This window comes from Schistocerca gregaria, chromosome X (genome assembly GCF_023897955.1).
Source record: "Schistocerca gregaria isolate iqSchGreg1 chromosome X, iqSchGreg1.2, whole genome shotgun sequence".
Taxonomy (NCBI): domain Eukaryota; kingdom Metazoa; phylum Arthropoda; class Insecta; order Orthoptera; family Acrididae; genus Schistocerca; species Schistocerca gregaria.
In genome coordinates this window covers 225,561,969-225,583,003 of record NC_064931.1, presented here as the reverse complement: position 1 = coordinate 225,583,003, position 21,035 = coordinate 225,561,969, and positions in this window count along the sequence as shown.

Here is a 21,035-nt window from a genome sequence, read left to right as displayed (position 1 = left end):
GCTTCTGCTTCGTTATGTAGGACAACCTCTATTGTTCAGAATTCTGGTGCCTGGGCCAGTATCTGTGGTCCTTGGGTCCTGACAACCATTTTCTCCCCGAAACCTCCGAATTTATTGTTCAGTTTTCTGTAGTAGAATTTCTGTGTCTCTGACATCTTTGTGTTTTGAATGACGCACTGATCCGCAAATTATTTAATCGAGTCTCGATCAATCATGATATTTCTTTGCTATTCCTGCAATTAGTGACCCAGTGTTACGTATCATGAAGTATTATATTAAAGCGTAACGTATAATTTTTGCTGCTTGATTAGTCCCATGATCCATGTGTCCCTACGTTCAATGGTCTCCACGTAGGATGGGTCATTTGTCAGTTCTTACATTTCTCATTTTGAACACAATATCTTTACGCAGACCGTACTGTACCTACTTTTGCCTTCGTGGTACCAAAGAGTAATGCGTGCCATGTTACTGTATTATTTTGTCTGTCATCGGAGCATGTAGAAATAGAAACTCTTAATTAGCCTGTGTTATTGTATATACGTTACGCAATGTAGAAGTGAATACTTCATATCACGTTTATCGAGGCGTGAAAATGATTTTCACCACGTGTTCTGTTCAGGGCGGTCAGAAACAGCCTGAAAACTCTTAAGGGTGCGTGCTTTGAAAATGAACGTTCTGTGATGAGACGTGGGTTTCCAACACCTTGTCTACTAGCGGTTTCACATTCCTTCAGCTACAGTACCATGTGAACAGCCGACAAGCTTCACCGTTTTCAATATGCTCGTCCCCAAACCTGTCGTTTGTAAGATTCACTTATGTCTGTGGATTTCCCCGTAAGCGAGCCGAATAGACGTCAGCGTGAATCCCCAGTTGTCTGTGCTCTACTTCTCCTTCCCTTACTGCGTAACGTGCCCGCAAATCCATCATGTATCATTCAGTCCCATGATCGGCAGTGGTCGTAATACAGCGTTCTTCTAAATGAGGAACCCATTTTCAAAACTTCGTATTTATTCAAATACAAGCTTTATACCAATGAAAAGAGGAAGTTTCAAAGTTATTTCCATGATGTTTGATATCACATTAATAAATGTAATAATTTGTAATTAATTGGTTTTCAATCATTATTCAGTAGTTAGAAACGTGATAAAAGTTATAAATGTTCAATGTGGCCACCGTTGGCTGCATGGCAAACGTAAACGCGGTAACCGAACTCGTCCCACACACGCGAAGGCATATCTCCCGCTACTGAGTGCACAGGAGCAGTGATCCGGTTCCGCAGACCGTTCAGAGTGATTGGTTGAGGCGGGACGTAAACAAGTTCCTTCACATAACACCATAAGAAATAGTCAGAGGGTGTGAGATCAGGAGATATCAGTGGCCAGAAGTTCAGGGCCAGGTCCTAAAGTCCCCTGCGACTGATCGAGCGTTGAGGAAGGGAACCGTTTAAAAAGTCTCGTACATCACGGTTCCAATGGTGCGGAGCTTCATCCTGTTGGGAAATGAAGTCCTGGGAAGCTTCCATAACTTGAGGGAACAGCCATTGTTCCAACATTTCCAGGTACGTGATTCCGTTACGGTTCTTTCCGCAAAGAAAAATGGTCCACAAAGCTTTGTACGGTATACGGAACAGAACACGTTGGCCTTCGGTCGGTCTCTTTAGTGTTGTAATGGTGAATGTGGAATTTCCAAACCCCATATGCGAACATAGTGTCTGTTGTCTTTTCCACTAAGGCAGAACGCCGCTCTGTCGCTAAAAATTACACACTGTAGAAATGCATCATCCTCCATCTTTGCTAGCACATAACCACAAAATGCGAGATGCTTCTCTTTGTCATTGGGGTTGAGAGCTTGCAGAAGTTGTAATCGGAAGGGCTTGTATAGAAACCGTCGCCTCAGAGCTTTCCATACAGTTAGTTGGGGTATTCCAAGTTCTGGACTGGTTCTATTGGTAGACTTACTGGGACAGCGCACAAAATTTTCTTCAATCCGTCGGATATCATACTCTAACACACGTGGTCGGTCCGTACTTTTTCCTTCGCACATGCTCCCAGTCTGTTTAAATTTCTTAAACCAACGGCTAATGCTTTTGCTAGTTGGTGGTTGAATACCGAAATTGGAACGAAATGCCCGCTGCACAGCAATTTCCGACTCAGCTTTCGCGAACTCAAGAACGCAGAAAACCCAGTGCTCCAGTCACCATCTCACTCACAGCTGACAGTGAAACGGAATGACAGCTCCATTGTCGCGCGAACTGTACTGGTCGCTTTTGAAACCATCAGCGTCCCCGCCCACCGCCGCCCCCCCCCCCCCTCCCCAAACCTTTGAAACTTCCGCTTTTAATTGGTATAAAGCTTGTTCATTTAGGATTTGTAGCTGAATACATGCGAATTTTTTAAAATTGGTCCATCATTTAGAGTAACCCTGTATTTTGGCTCATCAGTATAGTTTTGTGTAACGCATTCTTGTGCGCTGTTGAGACACGTCTTAGTGTCGAGTGCACAACACACGGAACACGTTTGCAGTCCAACATCTAGGGCGCTACCGAAATCTAACCAAAGTAGCTCTAAGCCGGGTTTAGGATGTGTAAATTACGCACAGTCAATAGAAAGCAGATGAGGACTATCCGATCCGTACAGCCTGAAAGCCTATACTTGCCACTATCAGATTTTTATCTTATGGGGCTCACAACCTGGTATAAATGCCGATACCAACTATTATTTATTGAAATATCTACTCAGTTGACGTAACGTATTTAAATGGCACCATCATTACTGGCGCTCCCATTGTAGTAGTCAACAAGTGGAAGCACTGGACCATTACTTTAAATATTATAGTAGCTATTTTTTCACCAAACTGAAGCTTTGCTTCAATGTGGCCTCTCGGTTGATTGAGTAATTGGCCCAACAGGCAGAGATCTAAGCTACTGCTAGCGCTTATTGAGCAGGATTACGAAGACCTTTATAACCAGACAGATATTGTCATCTTCTGTGACAGCAGTTTCACCGTAAACAATAGTCACTGTACCTTTTTCATTGGAAACCTAACTGTTGCTTCCATTTCTTTGTCTGTCTTTTCGAGGGCTGTTAGCATAATTTGGTTGCCTTATTTAAGCCTGGCTCAAGCAGACTTACAATATTTTTACAGAGATTTTAATTACCAAAATTTGCACTACGTATCCTTTCTAATTGTTTAGCAAGTTTCATTCACTTACTCATATTTTACTTAGTCACAGTGCTGTTCATCATCTAATATGAAAACGTACATTTTGTGCCTTTGGATGACCTTAAAGTTCACTGTCCCCGAGAATCACTTGTCTTTCTGTAGGTCTTATTCCTTTGGGCCAAACTGCATATCCTCTGCTCGAATAAATTTCCTCTGCTTCTCCTTCGCTCGTGATAACAAAGGACCTTCACATTCATGCGCAGGAAAGAGGAAGAAGTCATTCGGCGTTAGATCGGAAAAATATACTGCTTTACATAAAAATAAAAAACCGTGAAGATGGGATGCAGCGGAGGCCAAATTGGCAAAAAGTGTGCTACATACTTGAACAAGCAAATGACAGCATTTAAAAGTGGATAGGAGAGACCCTATCTAGATTCTGTATTTAAAAAAAGGGGGTGCTTGATTTTTAAAAAGAAAGAGTGGGATTTCCTGAAATATACTCTTCTTAAAACCTTATTTTAACCGCTTTTCAAATAGTTCAAATGGCTCTGAGCACTATGGGAATTAATATCGATGGTCATCAGTCCCCTAGAACTTAGACCTACTTAAACCTAACTAACGTAAGGACATCACACAACACCCAGCCATCACGAGGCAGTGAAAATCCCTGACCTCGCCGGGAATCGAACCCGGGATAAACCGCTTTTATGAGTGATTTAAAAGTATGGATACAACATTCGTTCTACGTCGCTTCAACGACAGCAAAATTTCTAACGTACCACATCTCAAAATCTTCGGTACTGATTTTTTCCCGTCAAAGGTACGTTCTGTCGGTGTGTACCGTCGCAAATCATGCATTAAAGGAAAGATGTCTCAGCGCGCTACCTATTTGGAAATGGCATAAGAATGTTGATTGTTTGTGGAAATATAAGAAGGAGATTGACTGTTAACGACTGTTAGAAGTCGACTACCACAGGATCGCGTCCAATTGAGACTATGGTTTATCGATCTGTTATTTTGTTGTTGAGTCGGCTGGGATCTCATGAGTGTCAAGCGAATATGGAATCGATGGGAATGGTCCAGATCAGATTAAAACACTGTGCCGGATCGGATTCGATGGCTGGAACTTTGTCTTTCATCAGAAAGTGCTCAACCGACTGAGCCATTTAAATACGATTCATGACCAGTCCTGACAACAAAACCTCTGCCAATATTTCTGTTAATGTCTTCTAAACTTCACAGTTTTCATGTATACCATTCGGACTAGTTACTCTGGATGTGTGGATATTGCGGCGAATGGTCTTATCCTCATCCTAGGGGATTGTTTTCGCTATAGCAAAGTGTGTGCTGATTTGAAACTTCCATGGAGATTAAAAGTGTATGTCGGAGCCGTAGTCGTCCCTGGGACAAGAGAAGGCAATTTCGCGCATGCACGACAACATTTGTGGAGGTTGGAAGGTTGGCGAAAGGGTACGACGGAAGTGAAATTTTGAGGAATCGTGAGACGTGTTTGGATGAGACAGTCGGAGGAGCACTTTCTAACGAAAGGCGAACTTTTCCACCTCAGATTCCCTGTCCGGCACACTTTAAATCTACCAGGAAGTTTTAAATCACCGCACACTCCTCTGCAATGCAAAAATTAATTCTGAATGGACTCGATGAGTTCAGAAGGGCCATACTCAACACTATGCAGGATATCAGTGCCCCTTTCAACTAACGCCCGAGAGAACAGAAGTATTTTACCAACGGTCCTGCGGGACGGTACCAACCACGTACCTTGAATCGGGAAATGGGCTTGTTGGACCAAGACAAGAACCCTCGTTGACAGTGCTGCGGCGTCTAGAGAATAGAGGAATCGTCAGTACGGCGACGGCTGATGACGTTACGTATGACACAGTAGCAAAGTGATTCGTGCCAATAGTGGTGTGCGCTAGAACACTGGACACAAGAGTGGCACCACGTTGTCTTTAAAGATGAGACCTTGTTCTGCGTACAGCATCAGCATGTATCCGTGTGTGGAACCTCTGACGAGGAAAAATATTGGCAGATTGCATTCATGATCGTTGTACAACCCGAGCACCTGACGTGATGTTTAGGATACCGTTGGTTACACCACATAAACACATCTGGTTCTCATAGCAGGTAATATGGAAAGCAGGTATAAAATCTCTTACGTGTTAGGACAAATGGCTTTGCCTTATCTTCAAAATTCCATGACATTATTCAAAATGGTTTAAATGGCTCTGAGCACTATGGGACTTTACTTCTGAGGTCATGGGTCCGCTATAACTTAGAGTTACTGAAATCTAACTAACCTGAGGACATCACACATATCCATGCCCGAGGCAGGATTCGAACCTACGACCGTAGCGGTCGCGCGGTTCCAGACTGTAGCGCCTAGAACCGCTCGGCCACCCCGGCCGTCCATGACATTATTTTTCAAAACCATAACCCAAGACCGCATGTCACCCATGCTGCTCTGACCTGTTTGGGTATTGACTGTTGCTTCGGTGCCTCGACCAGGACATTCTCCAGAGCTGGTTGTGGGTTGCCTAGAGACTGGCACACTACCACTAGTCAGCAGCAAAGTTTGATGAACTATGGCACAGAGTTGAAGCAATATGAAATGACGTAACCGTATTTGTCATCCAACCTCAGTTTGACTTGACGTCCAGAAGGAGGAGAGTCAATGTTGCTATTAAAAGTTGTAGTTCAGAAACTTTTATTTCATATCATGTATGCCCACAGAGTAACTTAAAGTGTAATCTCGCATTGTTCCTATTTCACTGTATATGCGTTATAAATAAATCTTAGTTAGCTGCTATCCTTATTGGTGTTGCAATTTTAGCAGCTAGCAGCGTACTTCAAGCATATTATGATAACACGGCATGCAACATACCACTACCACGGCCGTACTGTCTTGAGAACGCGGCGCGGAATATCGCTGGTATATTAGCAGCAATACAGTGACGACCTACACTGTAATTATTTTTGTGGTTCGGTTTGACAGCACAGCGATGTTTGGCAGGAGAGCCGGAGGTCCTGGTCTGTGAAGAAACCCACATTTCGATGCCCGGCAGGGAGTCTTCATACGTGCTCATCATCTGTGTGGTTCAACGCCTTCGAGCAAGCAAAGGAAGACAGACGTGATCATAAGAGACGGACTAAGGATTGTATTATGGAAAGATGTTGTGGTAAATCGGTCGTGCTCTTTCCAGAACGCATTGCAGATATTTGTCTTTGACGGTTTAAGAAAAATCACAGAACATCTAAATTTGGGTGGCCGGTCGGGAATTTGAACCACCGTTCTCTCAAATACGAGTTGTCTTACTACTTCGCCACATCGTTCAGGACGGAAACAGAACTTAAGCGCACCTGAATCTTCATATGACCTTCCAGATTTAGACTTTTCTTCGAAACGGGATGGCTGCTTTTCTTACACATCTTTGTCCGTTCAGAACTCATGTTCGGTCTCTAGTAATGTCGTCATCGATCTATTTTAAACCATAATTTTATCTATTTTTTGACCTTGGATGGTACAGTAATTTCGCCTCAGCCGTCTTTGAGGAGAAATCCAGATATACGCGTAAAATAATTTAGTTGTATCCTCGAGTGATCCCATGAACCATATATGATACATGCTATCCAGATTGTGCTCATTCACCAGTGGATCTGTGTTTCTTAAGAACATGGAAATATTTTATTCAACGCACTCTGGAGGATGAGCACATCAACTGGTAGCCAGTCTCAGAATCACAAACAACTGTCAGGGCGAACCAATAGGTCTAACAACTGGTTTAAAAAACAGTTCAAATGGCTCTGAACACTATGGGACTTAACTTCTGTGGTCATCAGTCCACTAGTACTTAGAACTACTTAAACCTAACTAACCTAAGGACATCACACACATCCATGCCCGAGGCAGGATTGGAACCAGCGACAGTAGCGGTCGCGCGGTTCCAGACTGTAGCGCCTAGAACCGCTCGGTCACTTCGGCCGGCTAGCAACTGGTTTCATCGCAGTCCAGTATGGCCTTTATTTAGATTAGTTCTCTTCATTTTGTTTTATGACAGTGCTCAAATATTTTTGACAATTTCCTGATTCAAATTTTTGAAGATAAAATAAAGTGAAATTCTATTTCAGTTCCTCAACGTGTTGCTCCTTCGATATATCATTTGTGATGCGATGGTTTCCTGCGACTAAATTTCTTGCAGCTGACAGAAAATGACAAGCGATAACATATTAGTCCGTTTATTCGTAATTCTGGCCATTCTGTGTTTTGCTCAAAAAGAGGAAACACCAGAAATGGAGACAAAGGAAAATACTGATAAAGAAGAAGTGAATAAAAGGAGAATAGTACCAGTTAAAACCATTGAAACCACCCGTCAGTAGATATAAATACACTTTGCATACTCGAGAAATTGCTACTGAAATAACCAGTAGGTCAAGATGCAGGGGACTGAGTTGTTGAAGCTTGATAAACAAGATAGGTTCTGATTCAAAAACATCTTTCTGTCGAATTTCAAAAAGAAATTTTTTGAATAAACGGCGTGTATAATGATATACTAGTAATTTATAATCATTTTAATCAGTTGATTCTTTAATTTTTACACTTTAAAATGTTTGTTAACATTTTTGTCTCAATAAACGTCGGTAGCTGCACAACTTTCTACGTTCTGGTGAACTTCCCACCGGGAAAAGTAGTTAGGGTTAGATTAGTGAAACAAAATAAAATAACATCTACGTTTACACGTGTGCAATTTCGTCTCCTTTCCGGCGGTGTACTTCATGTATCATAAATGGTCTACAACCACGTGTCAGCATATGTAGAACACTGTTGGTGAATGTATTAAAATTAGTACTTCCAAAGACACATCAAAAATTGTTTTAATTTACTGTGCAAATTTCGCTCCAGCTCTCTAGAGGATACAACGGTACTACAAAATTGGAATGGACATTGGATTATTAGAAAAAGCTCCTCATTGGTAATGACGTAAGAACTAGCGTTGAAGTCAAATGCGGCCTTGCTATAGGAAAAACGTGTGCATGAAACCGGTATGGTATAGAGATTTACATTTTTCTTCGTTTGCTCGTGTATTGCACGGTAGTCAAGACATGGCACTCAATTTTAGTCCACAACAATTTTTACCGACTGTCGTTTTAATCGGAAGATCGAATTATCACTTTTATTCCAGTAATAACATCACGCATGCAGTGTATGCACGTGTGGGCTGCTGTAATACTGATTTCATTAGCCTCACATGTGCGAGTATCAGCAGTCTGCCACTAACGGAATCTCTGTGTGAGTTAGATATGTAATTACAGAAGAGAATCTTTTGCACTGTCTGGAGCGGCGACGACATACGATTACACAAACGACTATATTTACCAAGCGCTGGCTTACGCTGCACATGCGCTAATTGCCGTGCCATAGTGTCTGGCCATAGGCGAGTGGTGCGACGACTCTGCAGGTTGGCCTCTTGGGAACGTCAAACTGCTGAAATCTAACGTTTACCGAGCGGTTACGGGCCGTAACATTTAAATGCAAGCTCTATTCTGAGTAGAGACTAAGGTAAAACGGCTATGAAGAGAAACTGGTGAAAGCAGGTAACGGTAAGTGGAACAGTCTCAGAGCAACTATTTGAGGGGAAAGATGCAGTGAATGTGTAAGAAAAGTGCATTGAGCAGAGGTATTTTGCACCATTTGGCAGAGATATTGTATGACACAATAAAGTAAAATGCTTACGCATTTCGCCTTAATTAGTTGTCAAGTACAGCAAATGGCCCAAAACATGTACAAATTCAGGAGAAGCACGATTTTTTGCCTATTTTGGGAGGCTGTGGCTGGCTATACGTAAACCGTCTAAAGCTTTCTAACACTTCAAAAGAGTGTGCATTCTGGATTATATATGTGCTATCTTTAAGTTTGACGAAGTTCGTCTTCTGCATTCAGGGTAACAGAGATATACAAAAATATTAGTTATAAACCTTGGGGCAACATTACATAACAAGAAGAAGGAAATCCATACGACTGAAGCAGCCTTGGTTTGTGAGTTACCAATTAAAGAAATTTTACAAATTTCCCTAGCCATAAATCATAATAAATGTTTAGACCCTCTTGCGCTTCCTTGTAGACGAATTTGGAATAACTGAATTACAGGTTGTTTCCGTTTCACACTCTGAAGCACTACCTGGCGCTGTCGAATGGTTTCGCAAGCATCCACAAAAAGCTGATGAAGCATCACCGCGTTAGCAATAATATCTCCCGCATAAATGAAATATTTTGAATGGTCTAATAAATAGCACTTCAAACAACTTAGCTAGGGAGAACATTTCAGGCACCAACCTGCAGCGAAAGTTGTAAGTCTAGGCTATATCCAGTTACGTTACATGTGATGGAGATGAGTACCGTATCATTCTCGGGGTCGTACACAACACGTATATCGACTTGTTCACGAAATTAGTTTACTGCCATTGTTAAATGGACCACTAAATACGTAACTCACTACTAATACATGCCTGAACCGCTCATCACACACGAACGTTAAGTACACGCAAGTGTCAAATGCAAATATGTATCTATAGCAATACCTCGCCATCGACAATAGATGTACTGCTTTGGTAGAGCTACTTACGTTGATAACATCACTAGATTACCTAACAGTATGAGTTATACACTCCTGGAAATGGAAAAAAGAACACATTGACACCGGTGTGTCAGACCCACCATACTTGCTCAGGACACTGCGAGAGAGCTGTGCAAGCAATGATCACACGCACGGCACAGCGGACACACCAGGAACCGCGGTGTTGGCCGTCGAATGGCGCTAGCTGCGCACCATTTGTGCACCGCCGCCGTCAGTGTCAGCCAGTTTGCCGTGGCATACGGAGCTCCATCGCAGTCTTTAACACTGGTAGCATGCCGCGACAGCGTGGACGTGAACCGTATGTGCAGTTGACGGACTTTGAGCGAGGGCGTATAGTGGGCATGCGGGAGGCCGGGTGGACGTACCGCCGAATAGCTCAACACGTGGGGCGTGAGGTCTCCACAGTACATCGATGTTGTCGCCAGTGGTCGGCGGAAGGTGCACGTGCCCGTCGACCTGGGACCGGACCGCAGCGACGAACGGATGCACGCCAAGACCGTAGGATCCTACGCAGTGCCGTAGGGGACCGCACAGCCACTTCCCAGCAAATTAGGGACACTGTTGCTCCTGGGGTATCGGCGAGGACCATTCGCAACCGTCTCCATGAAGCTGGGCTACGGTCCCGCACACCGTTAGGCCGTCTTCCGCTCACGCCCCAACATCGTGCAGCCCGCCTCCAGTGGTGTCGCGACAGGCGTGAATGGAGGGACTAATGGAGACGTGTCGTCTTCAGCGATGAGAGTCGCTTCTGCCTTGGTGCCAATGATGGTCGTATGCGTGTTTGGTGCCGTGCAGGTGAGCGCCACAATCAGGACTGCATACGACCGAGGCACACAGGGCCAACACCCGGCATCATGGTGTGGGGAGCGATCTCCTACACTGGCCGTACACCTCTGGTGATCGTCGAGGGTACACTGAGTAGTGCATGGTACATCCAAACCGTCATCGAACCCATCGTTCTACCATTCCTAGACCGGCAAGGGAACTTGCTGCTCCAACAGGACAATGCACGTCCGCATGTATCCCGTGCCACCCAACGTGCTCTAGAAGGTGTAAGTCAACTACCCTGGCCAGCAAGATCTCCGGATCTGTCCCCCATTGAGCATGGATGAAGCGTCGTCTCACGCGGTCTGCACGTCCAGCACGAACGCTGGTCCAACTGAGGCGCCACGTGGAAATGGCATGGCAAGCCGTTCCACAGGACTATACCCAGCATCTCTACGATCGTCTCCATGGGAGAACAGCAGCCTGCATTGCTGCGAAAGGTGGATATACACTGTATTAGTGCCGACATTGTGCATGTTCTGTTGCCTGTGTCTATGTGCCTGTGGTTCTGTCAGTGTGATCATGTGAAGTATCTGACCCCAGGAATGTGTCAATAAAGTTTCCCCTTCCTGGGACAATGAATTCACGGTGTTCTTATTTCAATTTCCAGGAGTGTAGTTAATGGCTAAAAAAACTTATGTTACTTTTACGCTATAATCCCGATGAACGTACACTTTCATTAATTTCTAAAGAGCGGATTTTCAGCTGTACGTTAATGTGGACATATTCCTTGTTTTCCTGTGAGGAATCTGTTTTGTGAAAGTATTCCAGACACAACCTGCATATACGCTTCTCAGTACAGGACACCATTGCATCTACAGGTTTCGATTACTTTAGTCTATTTTATTTATGTCTATACATAGCGAATTTAATTTATCTGTTTTAGTGTGATGTGTGATACAGAGTTAATAAACCATGCGGTCTCCCGTAATTTTACGTACTTTAATTCCATTTCAATATTTCTAAGCTTATTTTTCAGTTATTTGTTTTTTCGTCTGTGTGTGTGTGTGTGTGTGTGTGTGGTTGCGTGCGTAAGAATGAGGGGAGGGGACAAGGAAGAAATGACACGTAATCTAATACTGAGAGAGAACAGAGGAGAGAATATATTTTTTATTTCTCATTTAATGTTACAGAATCTGCTGTCTGGCACTGAATCTGTGGAATTTCTGCAGCACACACAAGCTCTGATTCAGCAAAGAAAGTTCCAGGAAAATTTCCCTCCACCATTTTTTGGAGGATATGAAAAGCCCAGCTCAACTCTCAGAAGTCATTTCTATAGAAGTGTGAGAGCTGTGGACATTCCTTTTTGAGCTCCTGGAGCATATGGAAAAAATGAATTGTAGAAAAAATGCAGTAGAGTTTTTCTGCACTAGAAAGAAGTTGGGAATCGAAAAGGCGACAAAATAAATATAAGTAGTCTTCATATTTCTATGCACGCTATCATTTAAACACATTGCTTGACTTTTTTATTGTTTAATTTCATAGAATCTGCAGTCCGCCTGATCGAGCGGCAAGGAGAATTTGTTGTCCACTTGATAGAACAGCGGTACGATCGAGCAGCTGAGAGGGGAAAACAAGCTGCAGAAGAAGACCATCACCTTATGTAGGCTTAACTTCCGTTGACTAACCTAATGGTACAGTTATTATAATATCTGGACCAGCAAAAAAATAAATGGCTCTGAGCACTATGGGACTCAACTGCTGTGACCATCAGTCCCCTAAAACTTAGAACTACTTAAACCTAACTAACCTAAGGACATCACACACATCCATTCCCGAGGCAGGATTCGAACCTGCGACCGTAGCAGTCGCACGGTTCCGGACTGCGCGCCTAGAACCGCGAGACCACCGCGGCCGGCTCTGGACCAGCAGCAAAACGTTTTAAATAAAACGATAATCTCGAAAGGTTTGATGCTGTGTCTGCATTTAGAAGACGAATATACAGGGTGTAAATTTTAAGTTGACAAACCAGAATAACTCGAAACCTAAGCTTCACACAAAAGAATGTGTAGAATCCAAAGCTGATTATTTTCGTGGGGGACACCTGCTGGTGCTAAAATTAGTCCACCACCCCAGTCTCATGGGGGTGGGGCGGAATGCAACTTTAAAGTTTCTAATGGGAACCCCCATTTTTAATTGCAGAATCAGATTCTACATAAAAAAACGACGTACATTTTGTCTTAAACATTTGTTTTGATTCTTGAAAGTTGGCGCTGTAATTCAAGAAAATCCATGTTATCATTTTGATTTTCTAATCTTGGCGGCAGTAAAACTGTACAGCAGTCAGCCTCGAATGCTGGTTCTCTTAATTTCGTCAGTAGCGATCCACGAAAAGAACGCCTAATATCTTCCAGGGACTCCCACCCAAGCTCCTGAAGCATTTCCTTAACACTCGCGTGATGATCAAACCTACCAGTAACAAATCTAGCAGCCCTCCTCTGAATTGCTTCTATGTCCTCCCTCAATGCAACCTGATAGGGATCCCAAACGCTCGAGCAGTACTCAAGAATAGGTCGTATTAGTGTTTTATAAGCGGTCTCCTTTACAGATGAACCACACCTTCCTAAACTTCTACCAGTGAACCGAAGATTATCTGCCTTCCCCACAACTGCCGTTACATGCTTGTCCCAATTCATATCGTTCTGCAATGTTACTCCCAAATATTTAATCAAAGTGACTGTGTCAAGCGCTACACTACTAATGGAGTATTCAAACATTACGGGATTACGTTTCCTATTCATCTGCATTAGTTTACATTTTTCTAGAGTTAGCTGCCACTCTTTACACCAATCACAAATCCTGCCCAAGTCATCTTGTATCCGCCTTCAGTCACTCAACGACGACTCCTTCCCGTACACCACATCATCACCAGCAAACAGCCGCACATTGCTATCCACCCTATCCAAAAGATCATTTATATAGATAGAAAACAACAGCCGGCCTACCACACTTCCCTGGGGCACTCCAGATGATACCCTCACCTCCGATGAACACTCACCATCGAGGACAACGTACTGGGTTCTATTACTTAAGAAGTCTTCGAGCCAGTCACATATTTGGGAACCAATCCCATATGCTCGTACCTTAGTTAGGAGGCTGCAGTGGGGCACCGAGTCAAACGCTTTCCGGAAGTCAAGGAATATGGCATCCATCTGACACCCTTCATCCATGGTCGCAAGATATCATGTGAAAAAAAGGGCGAGTTGCGTTTCGCAGGAGCGATGCTTTCTAAAGACGTGCTGATGCATGGACAGCAACTTCTCTGTCTCAAGGAAATTCATTATATTCGAACTGAGAATATGATAGAGAATCCTGCAACAAACCGATGTTAAGAATATTGGTCTGTAATTTTGGGTATCCGCCCTTCTACCCTTCTTATATACAGGCGTCACCTGCGCTATTTTCCAGTCGCTAGGGACTTTACGTGGGGGAAGAGATTCGCGATAAATGCAAGCTAAGTAAGGAGCCAATGGAGTAGAGTACTCTCTGGAAAACCGAATTGGAATCCCATCAGGACCTGGCGATTTATTTATTTTCAACCCATTCAGCTGCTTCACAACCCTAGGGTTGTCTGTCACTATGTCCTCCATACGGGAATCTGTACGTGACTCAAACGGCGGTATGTTTGTACGATCCTCCTGCGTGAAAGATTTCTCAAATGCTAAATTTAAAATTTCAGCTTTCGTTTTGCTTCTTCCGTTGGCAGGCCAGACTGATCAGTGAGTGACTAGATGGAAGCCTTCGATCCGCTTACCGATTTCACGTAAGACCAGAATTTCCTTGGGTTTTCAGCAAGATCTATTGCTAAGGTATGACGGTGGTAGTGGTCGTATGCTTCGCGCATCGCTCTTCCTACAGCAGCACGAATCTCTACTAACTTTTGTCTGTCCTAATTCTCCCGATCTTTCTTGTATCGCGAGTGCAACTGTCTTTATTTCCTGAGCATTCTCCGAATTGCGCTGTTAAACAACGGTGGATCTTTTCTGTCCGTAACCCACTTTTCGCCACGTACTTCTCCAATGCGTGATTTACCATGTGTTTAAAATTCGCCCATAATTCTTCTACGTCCGTCGTACCGGAAGTAAATGAAGTCGATGTATTTACTAAGTGGGATGCTAACAACTGCTTATCTGCTCTTTCCAGTAAGAATACTCTCCTAGCCTTCTTGACCGACTTTTTATACTTTCGTAACCATAGTCGTAATGACAACATCGTAAACACTAATCCCTGTCTCAATACTTGAACCGTCGATGAGGTCTGGTCTGTTCGTGGCTACCAGATCTGAAATATTTCCATTACGCGCTGGCTGTCGATTTAGCTGCTTAAGACAGTTTTCGGATAATATGCTCAATAGTAATTCACACGACGGCTTGTCTGTACCACCTGTAATAAATCCATAGACATCCCAGTCTATACTAGGTAGGTAGAAGTCGCCTCCGACTAATATAGCATGATCCGCGTACTTCTGCGATACAGAGTGTAGACTCCCTTTGAATGATTCTAGAACTGCCACGGTGGAACCTGGTGGCCGGTAATAACACCCAACAATTAACTTTATTTCTCTTAGCCCTGTTAAACGCGTCCAGATAACTTCATAATCACACTCTTCTTCGACCTCAGTAGACACAATGTTTTTGTCAACTGCAATGAAGACACCACCTCCTACGGTGTCTAATCCGTCTTTCCAATACACGTTCGAACCCTCACTAAGTATTTCAGAACTTCCTATCTCAGGGTTCAGCCAGGTCTCATACCCGAGAATAATTTGCGCGCCACACCATCCTGGAGGGCACTAAATTCAGTAACCTTATTCCGAACACAGAAAATTTACTAATAATATATTGATAGCTGAAGCGTCTTTACACTGAGCGCGTCCTGATTTCCCTGCCTCCACATCAACTGGTGAGTGTTCATCAGGACACCTCGCACTATTGCCTAGCCTAAAAAGCCCCCTTGTGCACGCCACAAGTACTCTGTTACCCGAGTAGCCGTTTCCTTTGTGTAGTCCACCCCTGACCTATCTAGCGGCGTCCTACAATTCCCCACCCAATAGCGCAAGGCTAGAAATCTGCAGCCAAGACCGTTACAGAGTCGACGAAGCCTCTGATTGAGACCCTCCACTCGGCTCCAAACCAAAGGATCCCGATCCACTCTGGGAACAATACTGCAAATAGAGAGTTCTGCTTGCAACCTGCGTGCGAGGACAGCGGTCTTCACCAAATCCACCAGCCGCCTGTACGAACTGAGGATCGCCTCAGAACCCAAGCGACAGGCATCGTTGGTGCCGACGTGAGCAACTACTTGCAGACGACTGCACCTCGTTCGCTCGATAGCCGCTGGCAAGGCCGTCTCCACATCTTGGATGAGGCCCCCCGGCAGACAAACTGAGTGCAAGTTGGAATGCTTTCCAGCCCTGTACGTTATTTCCCTAAGGGGCTCCATCACTAGTCTAACGTTGGAGCTCCCAATAACCAGCAAGCCTCTGCCCCCGTGTGCCTGCTCGGACCCTGCTGAAGGAGCGGCCACCTGCCAACTGACAGGATGAACGGGCGAGGGCAGCCGGCCAGCCTCCACATTGACCCTCCGCCTCGAGCGACGCGAACGCGCTGCAGTCCGCCACTCACCTTGAGGTGAGGGCGGCCCAAACGCGCCGGGTACACTAGAAGGTGCCTCGGCGGCTGAGTCAGCGGACGCAGCAAGCGACACCTGGGGTGTCTCAAACGACGCGCCAGACCCTCCGCCGTCGCTGCACCTCGAGGCAACTGCCTGAAGGCCAACAGCACGCTCGCGAACTGCGGCCATTTCCTCCTGCGCCCGCACACAGCACGCACACACCCTATCCATCCTGCTGCTAATATCTGGACGTATGGAGTTACGACAAATAAAACAGCAATATGCGACTGCAGAGTTGCGCCACCAGTGCCAGATTGAGCTGCGATATATGAACAATTAATTACGAACTAAGCAATCAAAAGACCACGACTACGCCAATATACAGATATTACAATGCGACATTACTCCTGTGTTAGTACAAATGACGCGATGTTACCCTCTACCGTTATTAAAATTTGATAATACCCCTTTCTAATGCAAAAATACGCAAAGAACCGAAACATTTCACGACGCAAACACACAAAATAATTTGAATTAAACCTGCGGAACTAATACGAAAAACTGAATATACCACTAGTTTCTGGTACTGCTGCCCGAACACGTCACTCTGCAAGCACAGACGAAACTGCACTAGCCTCTGTCTGCTGCTAACTGACTCTACGAAATAAACACAAAGCACTGGCTGTCCAAAACAAACAACTGACTAACGACTCCGCCAATTTATACTTTACAGCTATCAATAAGCAATGTAACTCCTCTCAAATACAAGAATACGCAAGGATTTTATGTAATTAAATATGAAAGCGCACAAACACTCGGAAAGAAATTAAAAATCAAATTACAAAACAAATATGAAAGCTAAATATGCGACTCCCTACTGCACTGCTACTGCACTACTGCTGCACTGATACTTCACCAGCGGCTGCTCAAGGATCACTGCACAGGACCATCGGCATTCGAGAGTTGATCAATGGAAAAGTGTTGGCTTTTCACATGAATCACATTTTTGCTGCACTAGGTCGATGGTCGTTTCCACAAACGCCGTCACCGAAGTAACGGCGGCTCGAAACGTGTAACGCGCCATCGAGTCAAGGTGTCAATGACGCGTTGTATTGCGGCACATGGATTGGTGTGGAACGTTCTGACGAGAATCACAAGAGAGGTGTTGCAGCTTATAACCGTTATCGAAAGACTCCAGTTGTGGAAGGCAGCATCGTAGGGAGATTTGTTTCCTGTTCTTGTAGAGATGAAACTGCGAACAACCGATTCATGTCTCAGAATGTTGAAAACATCGATGAGTCTTACATCATACACCTTGATGTGAATGGCATGTATACCTAGGCCATGGTGCAGCATCTGCCCGTATTAAATTCTAAACGGCTTCCTTTAAAGAGAATAAATAATTTTTGGTGAGGAAAAGGCATAAGGTGTTCAAATGGGTCTGTGCACTATAGGACTTAACTGCTGTGGTCATCAGTCCCCTAGATCCTAGAACTACTTAAACCTAACTAACCTAAGGACATCACAAACACCCATGCCCGAGGCAGGATTCGAACCTGCGAAGCCAGCGGTAGCGCGGTTCCAGACTGTAATGCCTAGAACCGCTCGGCCACTACTGCCGGCCGCACAAGATGATTCCAACGCCGGGTACATGAAACCAGTGGGTCCTGAATACCACGAAAGTATTCACGATTTATATTCAGATTTGCTCTTAAATCCGGAAAACTTGGGACCACCCTCGGACAACGCTGTTTCGAACTGGAATGATAAGAATAATTGTGTCATTCGTGCTGAAACTTCAAACAATATTGGAAAAAGAAATTGGTTTGGGAAAGATTCGTCGATTTTATTCGTCTACACGAGCTGTTTGTGTGAAGTCATACATAGAGATTAATGCAGATAACCGCATGAGAACACGGAATGAGTTTGAGAAAAAAATTTCAAACTCATCAGCTGTACCATACTCGGCAAAACAGTGCAAAATATGTTAAAGATGCGGGACGTTCAACTTGCAGCATCATGGGAGGACAGATTTATAGCAGCTCTATTAACAGCAAAACCTAATTTGGAAAGTAGTCTATTTGTTACGAAAATCTAGCTGTCATTGTACTTCTAAGACTAAACGTTATTTCAAATGCGCTGCTTTTAGATTTACATTCAGTATATATACTGAACAAATTACCATCAAATTATGTAAAACTGTGTTACACAAATATCGATGGCCTCATGTACCACATCATGACTACAAATATCTATGAATGTATCGGGAATTATGTGCATGCGGTCTTTGATACTTCAGGACACCAAGCGAATAACGAGTAGGATATTCTGCTGATGAATAAAGAAATGATCAAAATATCCACGGGTGTACTGCCGGTCTACAGTGTCCAGCGGGCACAATATTTTGGCGATCATACATGTCGCCATCATCAGGTGAACTGACGGACTGAGCTCCTGTGAACGTGCCGGCACGGAGATCCGTACGCTATGGCTGCTCAGAGGGAACTGGTTTCGGTCGCGGCGGCGGCCGATTTAAATACCCTTTGCCCGCGGAGCGCTCCCTCCACTGTCCGCGTACGGGTCTCCATGCCGGCAGGTTCACAGGAGCTCAGTCCGTCAGTTCACCTGGTGATGGTGACATGTATGATCGCCGAAATATTGTGCCCGTTGGACACTGTAGACCGGCAGTACACCCGTGGATATTTTGAGTATCAGATTCGCCGGGAGAAACTCAAGAATCACAGTAAAGAAATGGTTGGTCTGATTAAAGACGAACTGAATGGGTGGCTTATCACAGCATTTGTGGGCCTACTATGAAAAGTGTACGTACATGAGGCCAAGTCTCCGCGCATAACAAAGGGAGCATAAGGTGTAAGACAGTCATCTGCAAAAAGACTCACCCTTGACGATTACAAGCAGTGCGTCGTAGATGCGGAAGGGAAAACAACTGAGCAGTTTGTCATTTAGTCTAAGCAGCATGTCGTTTCGACTGTTAAACAACTTGATACCCTTTGTGTGCTCGGGATGGCAAACGACATATAGTTCCCCGTAATGTAAATACACTAGCCCGGGGACATCACCACATCAAAAATGATGATGATGAGTACTGTAAATAATTGATTGATTGGTATTGTATGAAAAGTAAATAATGAAAATAAGATGATTAAGCATAATTTAAAACATCTGACTGGTTTCAACTGTAATAATAAAAATACGTGAAAAAAGAGTAAATAACGTTAATGCTTGTAGAAATTGCGATTGTACACTCCTGGAAATGGAAAAAAGAACACATTGACACCGGTGTGTCAGACCCACCATACTTGCTCCGGACACTGCGAGAGGGCTGTACAAGCAATGATCACACGCACGGCACAGCGGACACACCAGGAACCGCGGTGTTGGCCGTCGAATGGCGCTAGCTGCGCAGCATTTGTGCACCGCCGCCGTCAGTGTCAGCCAGTTTGCCGTGGCATACGGAGCTCCATCGCAGTCTTCAACACTGGTAGCATGCCGCGACAGCGTGGACGTGAACCGTATGTGCAGTTGACGGACTTTGAGCGAGGGCGTATAGTGGGCATGCGGGAGGCCGGGTGGACGTACCGCCGAATTGCTCTATACGTGGGGCGTGAGGTCTCCACAGTACATCGATGTTGTCGCCAGTGGTCGGCGGAAAGTGCACATGCCCGTCGACCGGACCGCAGCGACGCACGGATGCACGCCAAGACCGTAGGATTCTACGCAGTGCCGTAGGGGACTGCACCGCCACTTCCCAGCAAATTAGGGACACTGTTGCTCCTGGGGTATCGGCGAGGACCATTCGCAACCGTCTCCATGAAGCTGGGCGACGGTCCCGCACACGGTTACGCCGTCTTCCGCTCACGCCCCAACATCGTGCAGCCCGCCTCCAGTGGTGTCGCGACAGGCGTGAATGGAGGGACTAATGGAGACGTGTCGTCTTCAGCGATGAGAGTCGCTTCTGCGTTGGTGCCAATGATGGTCGTATGCGTGTTTGGCGCCGTGCAGGTGAGCGCCACAATCAGGACTGCATACGACCGAGGCACACAGGACCAACACCCGGCATCATTGTGTGGGGAGCGATCTCCTACACTGGCCGTACACCTCTGGTGATCGTCGAGGGGGCACTGAATAGTGCACGGTACATCCAAACCGTCATCGAACCCATCGTTCTACCATTACTAGACCGGCAAGGGAACTTGCTGTTCCAACAGGACAATGCACGTCCGCATGGGAGAATAGCAGCCTGCATTGCTGCGAAAGGTGGATATGCACTGTACTAGTGCCGACATTGTGCATGCTCTGTTGCCTGTGTCTATGTGCCTGTGGTTCTGTCAGTGTGATCATGTGATGTATCTGACCCCAGGAATGTGTCAATAAAGTTTCCCCTTCCTGGGACAATGAATTGACGGTGTTCTTATTTCAATGTCCAGGAGTGTATATAATACATAAATGCCTGTTTTTATTGTAAAACTCTAAATACTAAAAGATATGTAACCTTAAAATGATAAAAAATGTAAATATAAGAAAATAACATTTAATAGATTTTGTATGTAGGGTATTCTTTATGTTAGAATTTTTTAAATCCATAGTTTGTTTCCAGACAGTGTTCGCGAGTATATATGTGTCTCTCAGGTGGACTGAATCATTATTAGTATAGCTGAGATATCTCCCCTCTCTCTGCAGAGAACCAGACATTTACTCATGCTCTCATATATGTGCTGTATGCATGGCTTTCAGTGGCTGACGAAAAATGCTTGAGAGATCGGAGTC